This window comes from Lepisosteus oculatus, chromosome 6 (assembly GCF_040954835.1).
Source record: "Lepisosteus oculatus isolate fLepOcu1 chromosome 6, fLepOcu1.hap2, whole genome shotgun sequence".
NCBI lineage: Eukaryota > Metazoa > Chordata > Actinopteri > Semionotiformes > Lepisosteidae > Lepisosteus > Lepisosteus oculatus.
Genome location: NC_090701.1, coordinates 20,329,643 through 20,336,898, shown reverse-complemented (window position 1 = coordinate 20,336,898; position 7,256 = coordinate 20,329,643).

The following is a 7,256-nucleotide window of genomic DNA, read 5'->3' as shown; positions in this document are numbered from 1 at the left end:
GAAACAGAGTACACAACATGGTATAGAAAATGTGCATGTACATTTAAAGTTGAAAATAGGGGGCACTTTTTAATCCAAAGGGTTGTGGAGGTATGCAACAAGCTACCCAGCCATGTTGTTGAAGCCGATACCCTGGTTTCTTTCAAGAACTGGCTGGATGAGGTCCTTGGACCAATGAAATGTTAACTATTAAATGGGATAGATGGGCTGAATGGAATCCTTCCCTTTCTATCTATTCTTATGATGTTACTTTTTTTTTAGTCTGCCTTATAAGCAGTTATAATTATTGTAGCTGCAAGGTGAGACTTGAAAAAAAACGGCTAATCCAAGATCTCACACCTGAAGAAGGCTTCATAGCCGAAATGTTGTCCGTTTCCTTCAGCATGGAATAAACCTTTACCTGTTCCTTAGTCCAAAATTTTGTGGATATCAAGTATTGGATATAATAGTATTTGTTGCATTTTGAATACCTCTAGAATTTATAAGGATTTTACCCAGAATATTTTTTTTATTTTTGGATTTTTCCTCACTGAACAACATCCAAAAAAATCAGTCTTTCCTAATGGCGAGGATACTTAACTGCGTTTTGTTCCGCATCTGTTTCTTTCTTCCAGCTACAAACCTCTTATATGGTGCAGATACCAGTATTTTACAAGCTTGTTTGGCTAATTTGCACTCACATAAAAAAAACATGCACACAATTTCATCCCACTCATAGGTTAACAAATGATTACACTTTGTTAATGTGATATGTGCTTAAGGATAACCCTTGCATGGTGTTTTTCAGAAATTAAATGCCTCTTTGGTAGATTACAATGAGACTACACTTTTCTGTGTGCCCAGTCTGCTGAAACCCCCTCAACACTTGACCACATGCCAAAACATTATGTTAGAATAATGATAATAGAAAATAGAAAATGAAAAAAAATGAAATCCTAATTCTACAGGACCCATCCATATCGATTTGAGTGCTTCCATTGAGGGACTACACAGATTATTTCCATGAGGTAACAGCACTTTGCATGAACATTTATGTCCAGCTGGACCAAGCTGCTATTCTTCTGTGTTTACTGTACTGTACTAGGCTTCTGTGCCTAGTGTTGTCACATAAAACAATTTCTGTGCATTAAAACTGCTTATTTTAAAATGTTTCTGTACTGTAAATATTTAGCTATACTCTTCTTATGCCCAAATAGAAAAAAAAGTAAATTGTGCTGAGTATATAGTGGTTGGGTTTCTGAGTTTCCACGAAATGACCATTCATCCCACAGCCAACATTTGCAGACTGTGTGGGTGTCTTACAGAATTTCAAGATCTGTCAACGGTCGAGAACTTACTTAAGGGGTTTATTTGAAGTAGAAAAAAATAGCAAAAACATTAAGAGGAATTAGTATTTGCCTATTTTTCTCAAGTTGCTGTTTGTTGTTGGAAAGTGCAGTAAAACAAAGCATTTGATTATTAGAGGTAGCCAGAGGAATACTGTGCAGTACATAAGAGAACTCATGGAAATATTGGAATATTCACAATTAGTATCTGGCATTGACATTGGTTCTCACACCAGGATTATCAGCTTTGTTCTCATTGTGCTGCCTGGAATTTGGCTCTGACATGTCATATAAACAATACCAGGTTCCCTCTATCTTTTTGGTTTGAATCTTTGCTCTAAGGAAGATTGTGCCAACAACAATAAATTAGGTAACACCTAATGTCTACAATCTGCAAAACAGACATACCAAACTACAGTGCTGATGTGATTATAAACAAGTTCAGAGATAAGAAGAAATATGTTTAGAAATTAGCTAAATTGTAGTCTCTTTCAAACCACATTTTGCCTCACATGATGCAGTTAACTGTAATAATGTAACTCTTGACCTCTTTATTACTGTTACGCTCATATGCACCCTTCTGTAAGAGAAAGAGCAATTTCTTTACAATAATTCTGCCACTGTCTTTTTGACTCCTGTACACTCAAAGGTTAACTTTCTCCTTATTTTTTATACTGGGCATAGATAAGTCTAAATTTATTCTATGGTGATGTTAATGTGGTTCTGTAAAAAAACAATTGGGGTAGAAAAGCAAAGTGTGCTCTTGAGCAGTATTTTAAAAATATAAGCATGCTGAATCTTTACAAAAAAGCTGTATTTTATTGATTAAAGTAAGGATTTCTCTCCCCTGCAAAAAAGTGTTTTTTCTTAAACAGGTAATAAATAATTGTCTTTGCACTGTACTCCACATCTTTCACTTTAGGATCAGCAGTTATTAACCAGTTCAGCTTAACTGTTACGAAACTTGTGCTTCAAGGCTCCTTGATAAAGTCAGATAATGGTATAGTATGGACTCCACAAAGATGTGTCTGGATTTGGGCTCAACCAACTAATCCTGGATAGTTGTGCCTCTGCTAGCTGAGTCACTCTGGGATCCCCAGTGTCTCTTTTTGAGTGAAGCCACCCAATTACAGTCATCAGAGTTCTTGGGCTGATTTATCCCTGTGCTGAAAAAAAAATGAATGAAAGAAACTAAAACTCTTTGTATTTTAGCAAGTCTTACATGTTACACTGCTTTCTTAAATTCAGCCCATCTTCAGAGCCTGTGGAAACAGCGCTGGGATGTAAGATTAAAATGCGAATGAGCTCACACTCAGCTGCTGAGACTTCGCCCAGGGATGCATTAAGTGTTTAACTTGGCCAAACCCCTGCCAGTGCTGAGCAGGTTCAAAGACAAATCTCTGTTAGCGAGTGTCTTGAAAAGGGATGTTTATAATAATACTGAAATTTCAAGTGACTGATTCTGGATCCAGGACATATTACAAAGGAGCATCAAAATAGAACCAGCGCTCACAAGCAGATGGGACATTCTGTTAGAGCCAACTAAGCAAACTACCTCATGCAATGCATAGTTTTAGATGTCACTCATTGACCTATTAACACCAGTTATGGAAACCCCAAGGGAAAACATTCCAAATTTGCCACAAGGTATTTTTCAATTGTCATATGTTTTTCATGCTTTCGTGAGATTGCATCTTTTTAATACTTCATTAAGTAAGACTAAACAATGTGCTTTAAAGTATTTCAGAAAAGCTTAGTTTAGTCATGTGGGATGTTAGAACATGCAAACCACATCCATAATTAATCAAATTTAAAGATACACTTTGAAACATGGAAAGAGCTCAAAACATATCTTGGACTACAGTAATATGACAAGCAAAACACAATGTGAATTCTAACACAATTACCTTATCTTAAAAAAACTGTCCATTTTGGAATGGTCAACTGTGTCTTTGTGTTGTCATGACAATGACCTTTGAGCCTAGATGGTGAAAATGAGGAAGTGCAGTTTTCCCTAGCCTACCTATCGGTCAACATGCTCAGATCTTCATGTCACAGGATCCTCAGCAAGAGGACAGGAGGTTCATCACCATCACTGTCAACCTGCAAGAACCAGATCACAGCAGTCTCTGTTTTGCTAGCCGACTACCTCCAACACTTCTGAGCCAATTCTACTTGGGGAACTACTGTAGATGACCCTGATGAAAAAAGACCACATTTTTTTCTTAATTAAAACAACAAATTTATAGTCAGCTCCTTCTTTAACTCTCTAATCTTAGAAAAAACACAGCAAAGCTCAAAAACCATAATGTGTCTTTTTCAACTGATACAAGAACTAAATCTTTGTCCAAAACTTTATCATAGTGCCAGCATTGCACCACCCCAGGGAACTGTGGTGCAGCGTTTCACTGACAATTCACACGTTTTCATGTTGTTTGGATAAGGGCATGCTGGGAACTGCCAGGAGTAAAATTGCCCGCTCAATACTGCATTCACGGTATGAATTATCCATGTTCTAGTATTACAAAAATATCCTCCACTGGAATCAGTTAAGTGTGGCATGGAGGTGCAATAGTTAGCATTGCTGCCTTGCAGCACTGATGTCCTGGGTTTAGTTCTGAACCTGGGGTGCTAACTGTTTGGAGTTTGTATGTTCTCCCTGTGTTCACATGGTTTGCCTCCAGGTGCTCCAATCTCCTTGCACAGCCCCAAAACATACTGGTAGGGTAATTGGATTCTGGGAAAACTGTCCCTGGTGTTTGTGTCCATCTGCCCTGTGATGGACTGGCGTCCCATCTGGGCTGTTACCCTGCCCTGCCTCTGTTGCTTGCTGGGATAGGTTTTGGCTCCCCTGCGACCCTGATATGGAAGAGACAGTTAGAAAATGGGTGGATGGACTCGAATAAAGCCACCAAAGCTAACTCAATTCCTCTTAATATTGAACAATTTTTAAAAATACTGTAGATAAACACAATTATAATTCAAACCCACTTTTCAGAATGGAAGTAAGGGAAGCAGGTGGACCTATGTGGCACCTGATTAAATGGATATTGTCCTTGCAGACATCATTTGCTCTCCTCCCTGTGCCTCCTGCAAGTCATTTAACAGCTAGTCTTTGAGCAGATGCTGTGGAAACACAACCCACCCTTAGGCAGGAGACCACAAAGACAAATATTTTATTTGGCAAACCCAGGACAGCTCTTGGCTGACTAAGTAACAGTATGTTATGGAGGTAAAGATCCAACATTTCCTTCTGCTCTTAAAAAAGCAATCCCTAGAGCTCTTCATTCAACTTAAGGGCTCATTGGGTAAGACGAACATGACTCTGGCATGAACACAGAGCCTTCATGTTCCCAGAGATGTCAGATTATTGTCAGTACATGCAGCAACCTCATTCTAAAACCTTTGAAGAGCAAGACAGGTGTCTTGGGAAAAAAAAATCTAACTTACCTTGCAACTCGATGGCATTCTCACTGGGCTTAACATTTAAAGTGTTTCCTGCAAGCACCATCTGTCTTTTTATCCACATCTGTAAGAGTGAAATAGGCCAGCTTCATTCCTCTGGGGGGGATTAAAAATGCATAAGGACTGGGTGGAAAAAGACAGAAGTAAGATAGCACTAAGTATAAGATATCTACTTCAACCTTTTTTTTAAAGAAAATAATAGATATTAAGCAATATCTACTATTAACAGTAATGCTAATGGGTAAGGTGTACGTTAACTGCTTATAATCAATTATAAAATCTATATATGTTTTGTATGTTTTAATTTAAAAATATTATAAATAAAATATGTCAAAACATCAATTAACCTTTGTTAAAAAAAGGCAGGGGAAGAAAATATTCACATCCTCAAACTAATGTTTTCTAATTGCGTAAGATTTTATTATTAATCAGGTAAAGGATATTATCGTCTGTGAATGAAGAATTAATAACTACAGTATCTCACACTGGGATACAGAGGATTTAACTACATTGTGGACATGATGGGAGCCCTGGCAGTGAATGCGATCAAGGTAACAAAGACTTTCTGCAAAAATGTGGCAGTAATGAGACAGACTAAGAATAACACAGAATGCAGTAATGAAGGTGACAGTATGTTGTGTTATTAGAGTTGAGTCCCATTCCTCATTTGCTGGATGAGCTTGAAAGACATGTGGCATCCAGGGCTCAGAGAATAAGAACAGGTTCATTACTGTCAAGGCTCTAAAAGATAAATGGGACAGACTCTTGTATGACAGCATCTGCCTCATGGTGCAATGCATGCATCAGAGGTGCACAGCTTTTACTGTATCCAGTGGAGGTCTCACCATACATAGTAGCCTTCTCTAGTAATAACTCACGCAGACTGCAGGGTGAGCACACCCTATTGAACCCATTAACACCTCTACCATCTGCAACCCTAGTTTTTCCTGGGAGGTCTCCCATCCAGGTACTGACCAGGCTCACACCTGCTGAGCTTCACTGTGTTGTGAGTTGCAGGGTGATATACTGTAGCTTGATAAAGTGGTAGGGTTAATTGGCTTCTTGGAAAATTGACCCTGGTGTTAGTTTGTACATGTTTGTGTCTGAGTGTGCACAGCAATGGACTCGCTTCACATCTGGGTTGTACCTCGCCTTGTGCCCATTGGTTGCTGGAATCGGCACCAATTTCCTTGTGACCCTGAACTGGATAAAATGGTTAGAAAATGGATGGATGATCACATCATCTGCATTTTCCGGAGAGTACCTAAATGTGATTTTCTCCTCTCAGTTTCAATAAGATGTGATAGATATTAATGCAATGATTTTTGATGTGTTGTTTTTAATTTCAAAATACAAAACACAAACAAAACAGCAACACAAATTAAATATTTTCAGTGGATACAAAAGATAGGTTGCAGGGAGGACAGAAAATACTACGTATTGACAATTTCTGTGTGAAGGGCTGATGTTTTTTTCTTAGAAAGCCAGTGAATCTACAGTAATACACACAAATAAAGCAGAAATCAAACCAAAACCATGATTTAGAGTACAATTTGAATGATCTGTAACAAAAGAAGTAAGACAAAGCGAACTCATGAACGTTTGCAGAGTAAATTTTAAAAAAATGGATAGATGGATCTTCAAACACTGTTCCTATCTGATAGCACAGTGGGTCTTTGGATTCATGGTTATGGTTTCAAGTACCTACAGCAGAGACCGCTGGCATGCCCCTCAGCAGGGTACTTTACTCCATTTGCACCAATCACCAGTATCAATGGGGACCAGCATTATTAGGGGGAATTCCTGAGGTCTCCCATCTATTCGCTCAAGGTGTGGGATGGGTATTTTGGAAATCCAAGACAGGTGATGAAGCTAAAACTATAAACAACTACCTTGGCTGAGATAAAATTCCAACATTAGAACTTAAAACCCAAGCAAAGTGATTAAGCTAGCAAACAAAAATTGCATAAACCTGCTATTTGTTAGCCTGCTTGTTCATCCTCCTGTTTATATGCTTCCACATCCCTTTGATCACAACACCTAAAACAAGCAAATACCTGTAGAGTTTGTAAACAGAAATCTGGGAGGAGGTCAAAGTCTAATCATTCTCACTTCAGCTCTCTTACATAGAAATGTCTCACATCTTGAGCACCCCTTGTCTGCATCTTTTCTGGCATTTGCTCTAGCCAGAGACAGACCTTACATCCCCCAGTATATTCATCTCCATCCTGTGTTGTTTCTGCATATTCTCCATGCTCAATCATTCCATCCTGTAGTTCCTGCAGCAGTTGGCACCATCGCCCAGCTCCCTCCCCATCATCTCCGTGCTCCTGTTGTGTTTTCTAGTACAGCCAGACCTGGTGGACTTTCCAGCAGTTACCTTCTCCCGGCCAAAGGCAGGAATTTGCCTTCTCACCCTACCTCAGCCAAGCAATACATTGACATCTAATCCTGCACACTTTGCAG